The sequence below is a fragment of the Macaca thibetana genome, chromosome 13 (assembly GCF_024542745.1).
Source record: "Macaca thibetana thibetana isolate TM-01 chromosome 13, ASM2454274v1, whole genome shotgun sequence".
In the NCBI taxonomy this organism is placed as follows: domain Eukaryota; kingdom Metazoa; phylum Chordata; class Mammalia; order Primates; family Cercopithecidae; genus Macaca; species Macaca thibetana.
The window spans coordinates 6,774,625-6,793,991 of NC_065590.1; the positions used below are offsets into that span (position 1 = coordinate 6,774,625).

A 19,367-nucleotide genomic window follows, 5' to 3' on the forward strand; every position below is an offset into this window, starting at 1 on the left:
CATTGTCCAGGCTTCTGGAGGTGAATAATCCAGTGTGACTCATTGGTTTTGCCAAAGGTTGATTTGAGAAGAGAGACTGTCTCCTAGAGTCCAGCCACATCTTCAGCTGACCTGCTGTCTTGTGACATTGCCCATTACCTCAAAACATGCAGACTATGTAAAGGCTGCACATAGAATCTAGAAATGTAACAGCACTATGCTCCTAGAGTAATTCATGCTGCAAAGTGTATTTGGAGTAACAATTCAATAACAATGGAAGATTAACCAACTCCCAAAAATGCCTTCTTTTTCTTATATTGTTCTCATATTTTACTGAAAGCTATTATTAGATATGTCTTATTCTGTCTTCTTTCCACAGCCCCTAGAAAGATAATCCCACTTTGAAGGCCTCTAATTCTGCAGGCCTCAGCCATGGCTGATTGGACCAGGAAAGGGTGCCTGAATGAATAAAATCCTATAAAACCACTGACTCCCAGAAATTTGAACTGAAAGAGACAGAGTTACTTGAGTTGAAGAGTCATTTGGAGGCTCCATAGAAGTAGTGATTTTCAGCAAAGCGTAAGATAATCAAACATCAGATACCCTTGGATTAGAGAATGACAAATGGATAGATGTACAGAGTGAAATGAAGTAATCAGAAAGAGAGATGCAGAGATGACATTATGTGAAGACATTAACCTTGGTTACCAAATTAAATGTCCAGGCTCTGGACAGCCAACCACATTTGCCTCATTTTTTTTTTTTCATTGACAAATAAGAAGTATATATGTTAGGCTGGGTGCGGTGGCTCACGCCTGTAATCCTAGCACTTTGGGAAGCTGAGGCCGGTGGAACACCTGAGGTTGGGAGTTCTAGACCAGCCTGACCAACAAGGAGAAACCCTGTCTCTACTAAAAATACAAAATTAGCCAGGCATGGTGGCACATGCCTGTAATCCCAGCTACTCGGGAGGCTGAGGCAGGAGAATTGCTTGAACCCGGAAGGCAGAGGTTGAGGTGAGCCGAGATTATGCCATTGCACTCTAGCCTGGGCAACAAGAACGAAACTCTGTCTAAAAAAAAAAAAAAAGTATATGTTAATTATGTACAACATGATGTTTTGAAATATGTATAGGTCTCACATTTTTAGATACCAGTGAGGCCAACTTTCAATTTGCCAGTACTTAAGCAAACTTAAATTTTGTTTACTTAAGCAACCTTGAGTAGCTCTCTGTTCACTGAGACCAAAACCAGAAAATGCTTAATAGAATGAGATGACAGAAAAACAGGTCATATAAGAATAATTCTGCATCTTGGAAAAACATGCTTACAGGTCTTCCTCATTACACATCTCAGAGGCCCACATTTATGCACTGATGTGTGAAACTCTCTCAGATTATATTCGTTTTATATTATTGAACAGAGAAATTAGACCACCTTTTTTATAGACCCCTTTGCTTTTGCTACCAGGAAGCTCAGAGCAACATTGAACATAGATTACCTCTGCTTTTCTTATGTGTCTATGTAATGCTTGCCTGTTTGTTTGCTTGTGTTATTTAAATTAGAAAGTTTGTAGCATTTACCTTTCATTTTATACTTATCATTTAATTTAGTGTTTTTATAAATTCAATATTTTATTTTTATAACTATCAATTATTTGAACAAAATGAATAATATTCAAAACTCTTATAAACATTGTGGAAGAGTTAGGAGGTAAACTTAAAAATGGTAAATTGTATTAATTTAATATATTCTTAAATTACTAGTTTTTGGTAGGTAGGAGTCCAAAGAGTTCTCCAATTAGGCATTTAATAAATAATTTTTTTTTTTTTTTGAGACGGAGTCTTGCTCTGTCGCCAGGCTGGAGTGCAGTGGCACCATCTTGCCTCACTGCAACCTCCACCTCCCGAGTTAAAGCAATTCTCCGGCCTCAATAGCTGGGATTACAGGCACATGCCACCACACCTGACTAATTTTTGTACTTTTAGTAGAAATGGGGTTTCACCATGTTGCCCAGGCTGGTCTGGAACTCCTGAGCTCAAGAGATCCTCCTGCCTGAGCCTCCCAAAGTACTGGGATTACAGGCCTGAGCCACCACGTGCAGCCAATAAATGCATTTCAATAATAAGTGTATCTAAGAAGAAAGCAAACTTCATTACCAAATAAACAAAGTATTTTATAAAATAAAATAGTGTTGGTTTTAGCCAATGTCTTATTTTTTAAAGGCACATTTGAGAATAGCTGACCCATACTATGGCAAAACAAGTACAATTTACTAACAGATAACAAGATGAAGTGTAACACATATCTATAGACATATAGAGAAATAACTGGTCATCATGAATACTCTGCAGATTTTATGTTGTCAATACTGGTGTTAACTGTTTGTCCTCTGATAGAGACTAGGTAAAGAGTTAGAGAACAGTAGCTAAAGGAGCTGTGTCTCTTTTTCTTCTCTATCCTCACATTTTTCTTTCTGAGATTCTCTCATTACTGTGCTGGTGATTGTCTCTGATATTTCATTATGTTTTATGTCTTCTTGTTTTCATGCCCATGGCTGCTGTTATTCTAACAGCAAAGACTTTTGTGGACTGTAGTTATTTCTGCAGCTCTAACCTTGTTGTTCCTGTTAACCTCTGCATGTACCCTTATAATTTTGGAAACTACAGTAATATACCTCTCTGCTCCAGCAAGTTTCAAATTAGCAAGTAGAAATGTTTCTTTCTTTGTCTACACAGAAGAGTACAGAAGGGCCTTGGAAACAGGATTATTTTTGTCAGAGAATGAAAACTTCCAGTTGCAAGTTGGCTTTTGAATAGCCTCCCTTCTGTTCCTCCAAATCACTTCGCATAGTTCACCCTGTGTTCCACTACACACACTTTCCGTGGCCCCAGCAGCACAGGTTGCTGATTAATCATTTCATAACCGTGTATGTGGTTATGAATAGGCACTTGAACAAGAGACAACAGTTTTTTTTTGTTTTTTTTTTTTTTTCAGCATAAAATTGCATCCGAGAAGGCAACATCAGAAAATCAAGAATCTGCAACAGGCACATCGTAGATACTGACAGGCCTCAGGTGATCTCAAGTTCCCTAAGTTTCCCAATTGCCACCAGAAATAACATCTCAGGTCACCTCATATCCCTGCCAATACGCAGTTTCCATAGACTTTTTACTGGCTTCTCAAGCTCTTCACCCACTTTGCTCATGGAGATTCAGTTTCACTCTTGGTCACAGTGAGACTGTATGCACTCTGTGGACCTCCCTGAAGTCAGACCGAACCTAGGTGGTACATCTCCCCTGACCGGGAATGAGTGAATGTGTATGAATGAATAGTGTAGCTCTTTCTTACCTCTGCCATTAAGGATGTTTGGCAGAAGAGGCCTCACAGCCCAGGTAACATATATTTATGTATTTCCATCTTGAATTTACTTTGAGGTCCCTTATTATTTAGATTAAGATTCAAGATTTGACAAACTTTTCAATTTTCATGGGCTATCCAAATAATTCCTATAGTAATCTGGAGTTGAGTGCCTATGATAATTAGTCCTAGATCTAAGCATTTAAAGCAAATCCACATTTTCAAATTTTAGGACACATAGGCTGTTAAAGAATTTCAGCCAAAATGATGCCACATACATATATAGTTTTATAGATATAATATATATAGTTTTAGTTTTATATATAAAACTATATATAGTTATATATATTACATATATTTATGTATTTATAAATAGTTTTAGTGTTTATACATATAAAATATATATAGTTTTAGTGCATGCATGTATGTGCATCATAAGACATGGTCCACATTTAAGCAATATAATGAAATGTATTTAAAAAGATAGGAACCATGTCTATTTTACTATTTTACCCTCAGTATTTAACAGAGTAAATGGACCATACTGGGTAATTAATGTATATTTGTTGAATGAATTAATTAAATCAAGGAATTAACGGATGAATTCAACCAGAAAATTTTGCTTTGTTGATAAAATTGTGTTGTGCTGTGTATATCTTGTATGTATCTCTAAGCTTGGCCTTAAAATCTCTTACTCCAGAACCCTCAGTCTCCAGAGTGTTTCCATCATTTGCAATGTCATCTCTGAAGGGCTATGCAGCTGCAGGTTGATCTTGCAATGCACCCAGTACCCACTGCAGTACCTTTTCCCTCCAGGTCACTTAGTTTTATTTTCTTCCTTTGAAAGGAAGGAACCAGCAAGTATCTTCTCATTTGGTGCATTATTAATATCTCCCATCAGCATATAAATGTATCTACCATAATGTCTGGTCTTTAAAAGTAAAATCAAAACCTCTCCCTTGAATCCAGACTTCCTGTCTCCAGCTACAAGCTTATTTTGGATACTTTTTTGAGTTAAAACAAGCAGAACAATAAAAGAATAAAACTAAAAACTTACAAAAATGATCTATATTAGTCCACTCCATCTTCTTACCTCACGTTCTCTCTTTAGTTCATTTCCATCAAATTTCTGTTCCCTCTACTCCACTAAAAGTGCTCTCATCATGGGCATTGGTGACCCCCATTGCCACCCATTGGTCACTTGTTTGTTGATATTTCGTTGACCATTCTCTCCTTCATCTCTTAGCTGTACTATCATGTGACCTGATTTCCCTCCTCTTGTCTAGGACAGTCTGTGTTTGTCTCCTTTGCTGTCATCTTGCTCTTAGTTTGTTGTGCTATCACCCTTCATGTCCTAGGTCATTTCCAGCAGCTCCTTGAGTGTGCATTCCTTCTAAGTATTGAAAACTTGGAAACTTAAAATTCTAGCCCTAAATTCTTTCTAAATTTCTAGAGTCATATATCCAACTACTTACTTGAAATGTTTACTCTGATGTCAAATTAGCATCTTAAACCTTGTATATACAAAAGAAAAGCTCCTGATTCTCACTTCCCAACACACTCAGCCTTCCCCACAGCAACTAACCTACCACCTCCACAGAGAGTACTAAAGACAAAGCTTCTAAATCATGCATGATCCTACCTCTCCTCCCATTTCTCCACATTCAACTCATCAGCAAGTCCTTTCAAAATTATCTTTGGGATATGTCCTGAATCTATGTCTGATCAATTCTGCCTCTACCACCCAATCCAACACACCATTATTTCTTCCCTCAGTAATAGGCAATAGCCTTGTAACCAATCTCTTCTTATTTTTGCTCCTCTGTAAGTTACTTTCCCCAATAAAGTCAGAATTATTTTTGAACACATGACTCATCCTCCTACCTGATACTTTCCTGCAGCTCACTGCTACTCTTAGAATTATAGCAAACTCTTTTGCAGAGCTTTCAAACTTACCAACCTGGACGTGGACTCATCCTTTCTTTCTCCTACAACACTTCCCTCAAGTTCAACCTTCACTCCATGCCGTTTTTCTTGCTGCCTTTGAACACATCAACATTTTTTTCCTAGTCTTTAGGTCTTTGTACCAGCTGTTCCCTTTTTTTTGGAAAGCCCTTTGTCTGGATATGCCAATTGCTTATTCATTTTTGTCATTTAAGACTCAGCTCAAGTGTCATCACTCCTGTCACCTTGTCCAAAGGTCAGCCGTGCAACTGGAGCTGATCCACCACCATCAGAATGAAACAAACAAGCACATATACATTGTATCACATCAATCTGTTTTCCTTTGTAAAAAACACTTTACATATCTGATATTATCTCCTTTATTTTTTTGTTCAGTTGTCTTCCCCAGGTGGAACATTTGGCTGGAATAAGGAAAGAGAGCATAAGCCTCTTTGAGGCATTTTTAGAGATATACAATTTTTAAAAAATTGTAAGTATTTTGACACACAATAGATGCACAGTGTCAAGCTGCTTTCTCAGCATGGATATTATTTTTGAGATTTTAAACAAGAGGCCCAACTTTCAGTGGGTAGCCTCAGATTGCTCTCTGACAACCACTCTCAGACCTAATTCTGTCAAAGCAGTTCATTAGAATCAGCAAATCTGTGTAAAAGTTCACTGACTTTTATAAATATGGAAACTCCTACACAGGAAAATCAGCTGCAGCTTTTGGTGTCACCATGACCATTTCCAATTTTTATGTTTCTTAGCTATCCAGTTAAGGCCTTTTGCAGAGTAAACCAGCATGAAATTGATTTTCCATTGTAATTTAGTCATTTCAGAAGACTCGAGATCTGGGAACACTTTGAAAAAGTGGTGCCAAGTTTTCTACTTCTCTTTTTCATTTAAAAAATATTTATTTTATTTGGTTGAAAATATCAAAGGCAGATAATTTGTTACTAAAAACAGCTAAAATAAACTTTCAATTCTTTCTTGGTAACTCTAGATAGTTTAGGATGTCTTCTAGGTTGTGAGGATCCTGATACTAAATAGTTGCAGCTCACTGGTGGATCCTGGCTCCTATGTGACTTCATTACTAGCCTTGATGCAATTTGTTTTCTAACACAGAAAAATTATAATCTGGAAATTGTATAAGACTTTCTTATATAAGTCATCTGTGAAAAACTAATGGGTGGGTCTCATCAGCCAGAATTCAAAGCTATATAAGAGCAGCAATTTAAATTACTTGGATCTGGCACTAACCTGCCCCCACTAATATCCTAGAGCTGACATCTGGACCATGCATCTTATATGTTGCTATCATGGAACATTTATATTTAGAACTACTACTCTCCCCAAGCTCTTCTAAATGTATTGTCATCATTTTTTCTTTTTCTAGCAAACTAGAAAAATAGTCCAACTGTCACTATCCTCAAGTGCTTCAACTCTACTAGAAAATGGAAAGGTGAGAGAAATTCTCATTCACAAAAACTATTTCCTTTAACTGCAGAAAGGAGAAACAGACAAGTCAAAACCTGAAGAGTATTAATATTTTTTTTGAAATTGTATGGATTAGAAGAGAGAGACTTAATTAATTATATAAATATAAAAAAGGACAAGTGTAGCCAGCAGGTTAATAATGAATATTTCAGAAGCTAGTGCTTACAAAAATATGTTCCTTAATTATGTTCATTTACAGACCTTTGAAAGAAAGAGTGTTAATGGGCTAAAAGAATTTCATACCTAGGATGAAGATGAATCAAAATGAATTGCGAATGAGAAATTGAGAGCAGATGACATAAGTAGGTTATAAACATACTGCCTCTTTTTCTCATATACTTATACAAAATGCTCTTTGTTACTTTAGATTTTAGAGGTTGAAGTTCAATGGCATCTTAGACAAGGAAAGAGAAACTCTAATGCCTTTTCTTATTTGTTTGTATATTTATCTCTAAAACCTAGACTTCCTACCAGAGAACACTTTGTAGCCAACAATAAGGAAGTCAGATTTGGGATATTAAAAGACAATAACCTTTTAATGTTTGAGAAAAGATGGGCTTGAGAAATCCATTCCAGGTTGTAATCTATTAATTGTGAAGTGTAGTTCACTGAAAATTTGATTTCTAGTCCAATATTTGCTTAGGAGCTATAGTTAAATATTTAATATCAATGATTATTAGCTATGGCTCTGAGACTTGGTTGGACACCATGATTCGCTTTCATCTGACCTTTTTGGAGATTCAATTTATTTTAACTCAACTGAGAATCACAGAGTCAGAGTTAAATGAAATTTTAGAAATCACTGAATACCACTTTCACTCACCACCACTGGATGGATAAGAACTCTGAGTTTCTGATGGAGTAAGTTGCTGTAGTTCACTCAGCAAATCAGAGAAAGAACTTGCACAGACATTAGGAATTCCACATCACAGGCCTTTCATTGCCTGAGATAAGCCAGTCCAAACTATTTGCAAATGTTAGTAAAAAAATCTGGATTCTGCTCAAGACACCACTTTCCTGATTCAATGGGGTCAAGATAGGACATTCATGTTCTAAGCTGCATGGGATGTCCTGTATCTACTTTTTTGAAACAAGCTTCAGTTCTGAATGGCTAATGGATTAGATGCTCTTCATTTTGCTTTTCCATCTTCATTAATACTTCGTAGAAGAAAAAAGCATTACATTCTATAAATAGAAATAGAATTGCAGATTAGAGATTAGTGGTTTGAAAATACTTCTACAGCCATTTAGCAATGAAGAAGAAAGACTACAAGTTATTTTCAGTAAGATTTTCTCTAAGAAATAGTCCTCGGAGTCCTGGAAAGGTAGACTTCGACAAATATCCATGGCTGGGCAGCCTCAGATTTCAATGAAATATTTTCCTGATGGTCTTTGGAGGTGACTCCACTTATTTCTCCCATGTAAAAGAATTTACTCGGTAGATCTCATGGAGGTGGAATGGCCAAGTCAATTTTTTAAGTACAAGGAAATATTATAAGCATGTAGCAAACTTTGTTGGTTACAAGACTCCACATTGAGCTCTTGCTTCTAACTTCCTTTCTAAGAGACCACCAGTTTAATTGGGCGGGGGGGGTTGTCTAACGTCTTTCTTCTGCATCCACGTGCTACATTAGGCTAGTCAAGGGAATCCCACCTCCCTTGGACATGCTAACGGTCAGAACAGGCACGTGACACACACAGAAGGAGTTGTGAGGGTGTTTCTGTTGAATGATTTCTGAGAATTTCTTCTTATAAAAGAGACTGTCAGCAGGAGCTGATGAATTAGCTTCCCCTGGACACTGCCACATGTGTGTGTCCTGCCCAGATTGCTGTAGCCTCCCCACAACCACGAGGGCAGCCAGCCGGAGAATGAAGCCGGCAGGCAGGGAGGACAGAGTCATGGCAGACAGAGTGCTGGTTCTTGGCATTCTGGAGCCTCAGATATCACCAACCCTTTCACCGCCATGCCTGAGACTTCCTGTTATACAAAATAACCACATTTCCTCCTACTTTTAAGACAGCTAATTGAGGGTTTTCTGTTGCTTCCTACAGCAAACATCTTAATGGATATACAAATAATACAGAAGTAACCTTTCCCCTGACATTTTAAAAAATGTGGTGACCCCTGTCAAGGACTTTTACTTCAGCAGTATACTTCCATCCCCAGAGATGCTGCTAAGAATACAGAGTTGGCTAGATTACTATCCCCAGTGATGGAATATTCAAAATTTAATCAGTTTTCAGTTCAAGGAAATAACCGCTAATAAAAAAAATGCTTTTGGATCATTTCGTGAGGCAGAGTACTTTATTCCATATGGCATCCTGCACGTCCATATGGCTTCAGGAATTAGAGAGGTATATTTGTCAAAATATTCAATCAATTGCAGCCCTTAAAGTTGATAATGTTATGTGTTTGGAGCATACACCATCTCTTGAATATGGGGGAAAGTCAAAGGAGCAAATGCCAGCCAAAGAAAAATCACAGTGAGTTTATATTCAGGAGAGAAGGAAAAGAAAGAAAAGAGACCTGCACTGCTGTAATTTAATCCAAATCATGTGAATGATATTGACTCGGCGCTGCAATAACCTAGTCATGGGTAAAAGCAATGTGTAATAAGATTTATTCAAATAAGAATAGGGCAGGAAAATTCTGATTATTTTACATTTCAATAGGCATAATTTCAAAATATCAACCACATATAAAGCAGTTACCTTAAAGAAAAAGACATGTATTAAACAAATTTAAACACCTTCAACATTTTGTAAGTTTTTTTATTTTTTATTTTATTTTATTTTTTCCTGCACCATTGCCCAGTCAGACTTCAGAGATTGTTCTTAACCCCTTCTGGCTTTGGCTGCCTATAAACTGCTTTAGCTGTGACTGATCTAAAATTTCTGCAAACTTGTCTTTCTAGATAAGGAAATTAAGTAGAATAGCTGCCCACAGGGAATACATCATGTCACTGGCACTTTCCATTCTTAAGTCATGTATTCTAGGTCTAAGTGCATGGGGAAGGCTGGCTCAGGAGGGCAGGCTGAGCTTCTTGGGCAACAGGTTTTTTGTTTTTTTTTTTTTTCAAGGTAATAAAAAAATAAGCATGAGCTGTATTTCAGTGAAATTATCCCAAATGAGAGAAAACAGAAGATGTTAGATTTGATGCTGTGCAGAAAAGAGAGGCAACTGACAAACAAGGTTGGTTCCCCTAGAAAAAAAAAAATAGAATCAAACCCATCAAACAAGAAATGGACAGGAGAAGTCTGTAAGGGCCACAGGCACGAAGAGACCAATTTTCTGAAATACATTTCATGTTACATTAACTACTCTCAGATTAGGATGCTGAATATATCCAATATACACAAGTTAGGTGAGTAAAATTCAATGAGGATGTTTCTGAATGTTTATACAGAGGAATTTACAAATGAACAAATTCAAAATCGATTTCATACCATCAAAGGATTATCCTCTGGATGTGGAAGTGAAACTGGAATGGCATAAAGGTTAGCCAATTCCCTTCATTTCTGCCAATAAGCACTACTTCTCAGTCATCAGAACCCCAGGGGTGCCTGCCTCTGGGCTTCACCTTACATAGAAATTGTCAAGTCGTTGCTTTTTGAACAACACAATGAAACTGACAAAGTTTGAAATATTGCAGGCATGAAACCATTAAAAAACAAAGGACAAACCATGACATAATATTGAGTCTAATGAACCTGTCCTACAACGTCAGGATTGATAATACTCTCTCTTCCCCAATTTTTATGTAAATTATTTGACGTAAACATATCACATCCCAAGATGAATTCTGGTTTGTCACAAACTCATACAATGTTTGTGAGTGTCTTGAGTGCCCTGAGGGCAAGGGAATGCCTCCCTGCACTTAGCAAGTGCTCAGTATCCATCTGATTCCCAGGCGAGTGTGCTCCACACTTGTCTGAAGGCACCACAGAGATTCAGCCTCACCTTGAGTCGGCCGAGTCCTTCCCACTCTGTGCAGGCTTTCTTGAAACTCTCAGATCACACTAATTTCTTCCTTCTAGGAACATATAGCACAGTATTATTATTATTATTATTATTATTATTATTCACGGTACTGATTCATTTTTTATCTTATTTTTCAATTTTTTTTTAATACTTTAAGTTCTAGGGTACGTGTGCACAACGTGCAGGTTTGTTACATATGTATACATCTGCCATATTGGTGATAGCACAGTATTATTTAGTGTTCAATTACATTCTTCAAGTTCCCCCCTTTCTTGTCTCTCCAAATATTTTCGGGTCTCTTAAAGAAGAAAATGTGCCTTGTTTTTCTCTCAGATGCCTGTCTTTAGCACTTAGCATGGTGCTGAGGGTATGTGAAGTTGATTGGTTTGTGAGTGGAGAAAAAGGAGATTTCTAAAGCACTAGAAAAGATCTGCTTCTCCATGTATACTAACTCCTTGTTTGGTGTGAGCATGTCTGAGGAAAAAGCATAATCACATCAAATGGAGCCACAAGTTCATCACTTTAGTTTCCCTGGAAGGCAGCTCTAGTAGAGGAGATCTGGCAAGAATTTTGAATTCAGAAAAATCTGGATTTGAAACTTGACTCTAATCTTTACTAGCTTGTAACATTGGTAAAAGAGTCTTTCTGTGTTTCCGTATTTACTAGTAAAAGTATGAATAATACAACCTTCTTGAATGTTTTTGGAAATATTAAATGAGATAAGGCATTGGATATGTCCTAGCATGTAAGAATGAATGATGTTTACATTGATTCTCTTTCTGTGCTAGTAACCAGTGACCATTTTTACCCTGAACTTTCTATTTCTTCCTGAAACTAATTTCTTTTTCTCTTGATGTTATCTTTTGGAAAATATCAACGAAAGGAGATCCTATGAGTAAAGTCTAAGGATTCAAATGCTGAGAGGGACCTGAAGTGCTGTGGGTGACTATCCCATGACTCCCTATTTATCGTGTGAATGGCCAGACTGTTAGTACTCCCATTCATACCCACCCACCCACTCCCAATTTCAATACAAATTTATATCTCTATAAATGACTAAAATACTATTGTGTTGGTTTTTCTTTCTTTTTTTCTTGCTGCCACAACAAATTACTACTTACTTAAAGAAAACAAGATGAAAGTGATATGTTTTAAAGCAGAAAATTAAAAAAAAAAACAAATTTATTATCTTACCATTCTGTGGGTGAGACGTTCACGTGACTTTGGCCAAAATTTAGGGGGTGGTAGGTTGTGTTCTTTTCTGGAGGATCTATGGATTTATTTCCTAGGGTTTCCAGCCTCTAGAATTCTGGACTTGAATGGGAGTGACAGCGTTTTTCTTCTAGTAATAAGCATAGGTGTAGGCTGGTGCAATTGATAGCCACTACATGCAAGAGAGCAGAATCAAGGGAAATGAAGAGAAGCTAGTCCTGTTGACTTCAATTGACACTGAAATATCAGTCATTTCTGAAGCTGAATATCCATGAACTTGTCAGGTATATGGTATAACATTTGTAAAAAATATATATATATATATAAGCTTTAATTGAATTACTTCTCACTTTCTTCTTTCCCCTCTTGAAAACATAGGTAGTGTCTTCTTTCATTGGGCCTTATGGCTCCCTAAATAATATGATTCCAGATTAGTGTGTTGGATAAAATATAGTTGGGCTGGCCTCATTATTCTAATATATTTTAAAATGATAAGAACACTGAAAGAAGAGTGAGTATTTAGACCACTTTCTTCCAAATAAAAGAACACTGATGAAACCTAGAAGGAACTTTTTCCTACTTTGGATCTATCTTTGGATCAAAGGATACAAAGGATACACCTTCCTACATTGTCTGATTCTGAATATCTATAATGTTTTTCACAGTACAATGACTTTTTTCTGAAAAAGAAAGAGAAATATTCTTAATATTTCACAAAATGAGAGATCCTTGTATATGAAGTCAAATATTTGATAATTAAATTGAATAACATATTTCCGTGATATATAATGCTATCTTCTCACTTCGTAAAATAACTTTGTTCATTATCTTTTCCCCAGCTTTTTTGAGATATAATTGTCAAATAAAAATTTTATATATGTATGGTGTGCAACATGATGTTTTCATATGTATATACTGTGAAATGATTACCACTATCAAACTAATAAGCATATTTATCATCTCACATAGTTGTCTTCGTGTGTGTGTATGGTAATAACATTTAAGAGCTATCCTCTCAGGAAATTTCAATACAATATTATTGTATTGAACTATTCAATACAGTGTTATTAATTGTAATCACCATGCTGTATATCAGATCCTCAGAACTAATATACTTGTAACTGAAAGTTTGGATACTTTGACCAACATCTATTACCCTTCTTCTTACCCACCTGTAACCACCATTCTACCCTGTTTCTACAAGTTTGAATTTTTTTTTTTTTTTTTTTTTTTTGAGACAGTCTTGCTCTGTCACCCAGGCTGGAGTGCAGTGATGTGATCTCAGCTCACTGCAAGCTCTGCTTCCTGGGTTCATGCCATTCTCTTGCCTAAGCCTCCTGGGTAGCTGGGACCATAGGCGCCCACCACCATGTCTGGCTAATTTTTTGTATTTTTAGTAGAGATGGAGTTTCACCGTGTTAGCCAGGATAGTCTTGATCTCCTGACCTCGTGATCCACCCACCTCAGCCTCTCAAAGTGCTGGGATTACAAGTGTGCGCCACCTTGTCTGGTCCAAGTATGACTTTTTTAGAATACTTACATAAGTCATATCATGCAGTGTTTATCTTTTTGTACCTGGTTTGATTCATTCGGCATAATGTCCTCCAGGTTCATTCATGTTGTTACAAATGACAGAGTTTTCCTTCTATTTTAAGGCTGAATAGTATTCCATTTTATATATGTATATATACAGCACATTTCTTTTATCCATTTATCTGACAATGAACACTTAGGTTGATTCTACATCATGAATATTGTGAGGAATACTGCAACAAACATGAGAGAGAGGATATCTCTTCAAGATACTGATATCACTTGATTTGAACATATACCCAGAAGTGGGATTGCTAGATCATATGGTAATTCTATTTTATTTTTCTGAGGAAAGTCCAGACTGTTTTTTAGAATCACTGTACTATTTTATATTCCCATGAACAGTGTACAAATGTTCCCTTTTCTTTACATCTTCACCAAGACTTGGTACTATTTGTCTTTTAGATAATAGCCATCCTAACAGGTATCAGGCGATATCTCACTGTGGTTTTGTTTGCATCCACCTCCCTGGTGATTAGTGACATTGAGTATTTTGTCATACTTTCCACCCATTTGTATGTCTTCTTTTAGACAATCTAAATTCATGTTCTATGCCTGTTTCTTAACTGAGTTCTTTGTTTCCTTGTTATTGAGCTGAATCCCTTCTATATTTTGGATATTAAACCCTTGTGAGATGTATAGTTTATACATATTTTACCCATTCCCTTCACTCTACTGATCATTTCTTTTGTCATGGAAGTTTCTCATTTGTCTAGTTTTGCTTTTGTTGCCAATGCTTTGGAGGTTTAATCCAAAAAAAAAAAAAAAAATCTCCAAGATGGCCAAACAGGAACAGCTCCAGGCTACAACCCCCAGCACGAGCGACACAGAAGATAGGTGATTTCTTCATTTCCAACTGAGGTACCAGGTTCATCTCACTGGGGCGTGTTGGCCAGTGGGTGCAGGACAGTGGGTGCAGCCCACTGAGCAAGAGCTGAAGCAGGGTGAGGCATTGCCTCACCCAGGAAGTGCAAGGGGTGATGGAATTCCCTTTCCTAGCTAAGGAAAACCGTGACACACAACAACTGGAAAATTGGGTCACTCCCACCCTAATACTGCACTTTTTCAAGGGTCTTAGCAAATGGCACACCAGGAGATTATATCCCATGCCTGGCTCGGAGGGTCCTACACCCACAGGGCCTCCCTCATTGCTAGCACAGCAGTCTGAGATCTAACTGCAAGGCAGCAGCGAGGCTGGGGTAGGGGTACCTGCCATTACTGAAGCTTGAGTAGGTAAACAAAGTAGCTGGGAAGCTCGAACTGGGTGGATCCCACCACAGCTCAAGGAGGCCTGCCTGCCTCTGTAGACTCCATCTCTGGGGACAGGGCATAGCCGAACAAAAGGCAGCAGAAACCTCTGCAGATTTAAATGTCCCTATCTGACAGCTTTGAAGAGAGTAGGGGATCTCCCAGCATGGAGTTTGAGATCTGAGAACGAACAGACTGCCTCCTCAAGTGGGTCCCTGACCCCCAAGTAGCCTAACTGGGAGGCACCCCATAGTAGGGGCAGATTGACACCTTACATGGCCGGGTACCCCTATGAGATGAAGCTTCCAGAGGAACAATCAGGCAGCAACATTTGCTGTTCAGCAATATTCACTCTTCTGCAGCCTCCGCTGCTGATACCCAGGCAAACAGTGTCTGGAGTGGACCTCCAGCAAACTCCAACAGACCTGCAGCTGAAGGTCCTGACTGTTAGAAGGAAAACTAACAAACAGAAAGGACATCCACACCAAAACCCCATGTGTATGTCACCATCATCAAAGACCAAACGTAGATAAAACCACAAAGATGGGGAAAAAACAGAGCAGAAAAGCTGAAAATTCTAAAAATCAGAGTGCCTCTCCCTCTCCAAAGGAATGCAGCTCCTCACCAGCAAGGGAACAAAGCTGGACAGAGAATGACTTTGATGAGTTGAGAGAAGAAGGTTTCAAACTATCAAACTTCTCTGAGCTAAAGGAGGAAGTTCAAACCCATCATAAAGAAGCTAAAATCTTTGAAAAAATATTAAACGAATGGCTAACTAGAATAACCAATGTAGAGAAGTCCTTAAATGACCTGATAGGGCTGAAAAACATGGCACGAGAACTGTGTGACAAATGCACAAGCTTCAGTAACCGATTCAATCAATTGGAAGAAAGGGTATCACTGATTGAAGATCAAATGAATGAAATAAAGTGAGAAGAGAAGTTTAGAGAAAAGAGTAAAAAGAAACAAACAAAGCCTCCAAGAAATATGAGACTATGTGAAAAGACCAAATCTACGTCTGATTGGTGTACCTGAAATTGACGAGGAGAATGGAACCAAGTTGGAAAACGCTCTGCAGGATATTATCCAGGAGAACATCACCAACCTAGCAAGGCAGGACAACATTCAAATTCAGGAAATATAGATGATGCCACAAAGATACTCCTCGAGAAGAGCAACTCCAAGACACATGATTGTCAAATTCATACAAAATCAATGTGCAAAAATCACAAGCATTCTTATACATCAATAACAGACAAACAGAGAAAAAAATCATGAGTGAACTCCCATTCACAATTGCTTCAAAGAGAATAAAATACCTAGGAATCCAACTTAGAAGGAATGTGAAGGACCTCTTCAAGGAGAACTACAAACCAGTGCTCAATGAAATAAAAGAGGACACAAACAAATGGAAGAACATTCCATACTCATGGATAGGAAGAATCAATATTGTGAAAATTGCCCTAGTGCCCAAGGTAATTTATAGATTCAATGCCATCCCCATTAAGCTACCAATGACTTTCTTTAAATAATTGAAAAAAAAACTACTTTAAAGTTCATATGGAACCAAAAAAGAGCCCGCATTGCCAAGACAATCCTAAGCCAAAAGAATAAAGCTGGAGTCATCACACTACCTGACATCAAACTCTACTACAAGGCTACAGTAACCAAAACAGCATTGTATTGGTAACAAAACAGAGATACAGACCAATGGAACAGAACAGAGCCCTCAGAAGTAATACCACACATCTACAACCATCTGATCTTTGACAAACCTGACAAAAACAAGAAATGGGGAAAGGATTCCCTATTTAATAAATGGTGCTGGGAATACTGGCTAGCCATGTGTAGAAAGCTGAAACTGGATCCCTTCCTTACACCTTATACAAAAATTAATTCCAGATGGATTAGAGACTTAAATTTAGACCTACAACCATAAAAATCCTAGAAGAAAATCTAGGAAATACCATTCAGGACACAGGCATGGGCAAGGACTTCATGTCTAAAACACCAAAAGCAATGGCAACAAATGCCAAAATTGACAAATGGGATCTAACTAAACTAAAGAGCTTCTGCACAGCAAAAGAAACTACCATCAGAGTGAACAGGCAACCTACAGAATGGGAGAAAATTTTTGCCATCTACTCATCTGACAAAGGGCTAATATCCAGAACCTATAAAGATCTCAAACAAATTTACAAGAAAAAAACAACCCCATCAAAAAGTGGGCAAAGAATATGAACAGACACTTCTCAAAAGAAGACATTTATGCAGGCAACAGACACATGAAAAAATGCTCATCATCACTGGCCATCAGAGAAATGCAAATCAAAACTACAATGAGATACCATCTCACACCAGTTAGGATGGCGATCGTTAGAATGCTGGAGAGGATGTGGAGAAATAGGAACACTTTTACACTGTTGGTGGGACTGTAAACAGTTCAACCATTGAGGAAGACAGTGTGGCGATTCCTCAAGGATCTAGAACTAGAAATACCATTTGACCCAGCCATCCCATTACTGGCTATATACCCAAAGGATTATAAATCATGCTCCTTTAAAGACTCATGCACACATATGTTTATTGCGGCACTATTCACAATAGCAAAGACTTGGAACCAACCCAAATGTCCATCAATGACAGAATGGATTAAGAAAATGTGGCACATATACACCGTGCAATACTATGCAGCCATAAAAAAGGATGAGTTCATGTCCTTTGTAGGGACATGAATGCAGCTGGAAACCATCATTCTCAGCAAACTATCGCAAGAACAGAAAACCAAACACTACATGTTCTCACTCGTAGGTGGGAATTGAACAATGAGAACACTTGGACACAGAAAGGGGAACATCACACACTGGGATCTATTGTGGGGTGGGGGAATGGGGGAGGTATAGCATTAGGAGATATACCTAATGTAAATGAAGAGTTAATGGGTTCAGCACACCAACATGGTACATGTATACATATGTAACAAACCTGCACATTGTGCACATGTACCCTAGAACTTAAAGTATAATAAATAAATAAATAAATAAATAAAAAAAAATCATTGCCCAGACCAATGTTAAGAAGCTTTTTTCAAAAGTTTTCTTCTAGTAGTTTTGCAGCTAAAGATCTTATATTTAAGTCTTAAATCCATTCTGAGTTGATTTTTGTGTATGGTATGAAATAAGAGTTCAATTTCATTCTTTTAAGCTTCCCCAACACTCATTTTTATTTTAAACTGCCCATCACAGTTTATTTAAGAGATAATCCTTTCCCCATGTGTGTTATTGGTATTTTTGCCAACGATCAGTGGACCACAAAAGCATGTGCTTCTTTTTGAGTTCTCTAGTCTGTTCTGTCGGTCTGTATGTCTGTTCATGCTGGTATCATACTATTTTAAATTATATATTGAAATCAGGTTATGTGATGCCTCCAACTTTGGTCTTTTTGCCAAAGATAACTTTGGTAATTCTATGTCTTTTCTGGTTCCATATGAATTTTAGGATTTTTTTAAAAGTTTTTTTTGAAAAATGCTATTGGAATTTTGATAGAGATTACATTGAATCTGTAAATTGCTCTGGGTGGTGAACTTTTAACAATATTAATTCTTTTTATCTGTGAACTTAGGCTATCTTTCCATTTATTTGTGTCTTCTTCAATTTATTTCATTAATATTTTACAGTTTTCAGTGTATAGATATTTTACCCTCTTGGGTAAATTTATTCCTAAGTGAGTTTTTTTGGATGCTATTGTAAATGGAATTTTTTTTTTTTTTTAGATAATTGCTACTGTATAGCAGTTGGTTTTGGTGTGTTAATTTTGTACCCTGTAACTTTACTAAATAGGTTTATTAGTTCTAACAGTATTTGGTAGGTATCTAAAGTTTTCATATATAAGATCATGTCATCCGTATGCAAAAACTACTTTACTTCTTCCTTTTTGATGTGGATGCCCTTTATATTTTTCTCTTACCTGGCTCTAGTTAGGACTTCCAGTACTATTTAAATTAAAAGTGGTGAGAGTATGTATCTTTCTCCTATTCCCAGATCTTTCAGAAACCATTTTCAGCTTTTCACCAATGAGTGTGATGTTAACTGTGGGCTTGTCCAATATGGCCTTTATTGTGTTGAGGTACATTCCTTCTATATGCAATTTGTTGAGAACTTTGTTTTTAATCATGAAAGGATGTCAAATGCTTTTTCTGCAGCTATTGAGATAATCATATGTATTTTATCCTACATTCTGTTAATGAAGTGTACCACATTTATTGATTTGCATATTTTGAAGCATCCTTAGATCTCGGGAATAAATTCCTCTTGACGATGGTATATAATCCTTTTAATAAGCTGTTGAATTTAATTTGCTAGTATTTTGTTGAATGTTTTTGTATCTATGATTTTTGTACCTATGATTTCCTTTTCTTTTAGTATCTCTGTCTGGCTTTGGTATCAGGATAATGCTTGCCTCATAAAATAAGCTTGGATATACTTCCTACTCTTTAAGTTTTTGAAAGAATTTAATATGAAATGGAATTAATTCTTTAAATGTTTGAAAGG

The 19,367-nt window shown here is 37.1% G+C and overlaps 1 long non-coding RNA gene across 2 annotated transcripts in view; it reads left to right on the forward strand.

The window, feature by feature from the left end:
- Positions 1-19,367, forward strand: part of LOC126933963 (uncharacterized) — a 325,171-nt gene that overhangs the window by 126,363 nt on the left and 179,441 nt on the right. The window contains exon 1 of one of the 2 annotated variants that reach the window (XR_007718795.1): positions 5,838-6,747. The exons of the other annotated variant lie outside the window; for it this stretch is intronic. This is a non-coding gene — a long non-coding RNA (uncharacterized LOC126933963). Of the gene's footprint in view, positions 1-5,837; positions 6,748-19,367 lie in introns of those variants that run through there. 2 annotated transcript variants of the gene reach the window in all.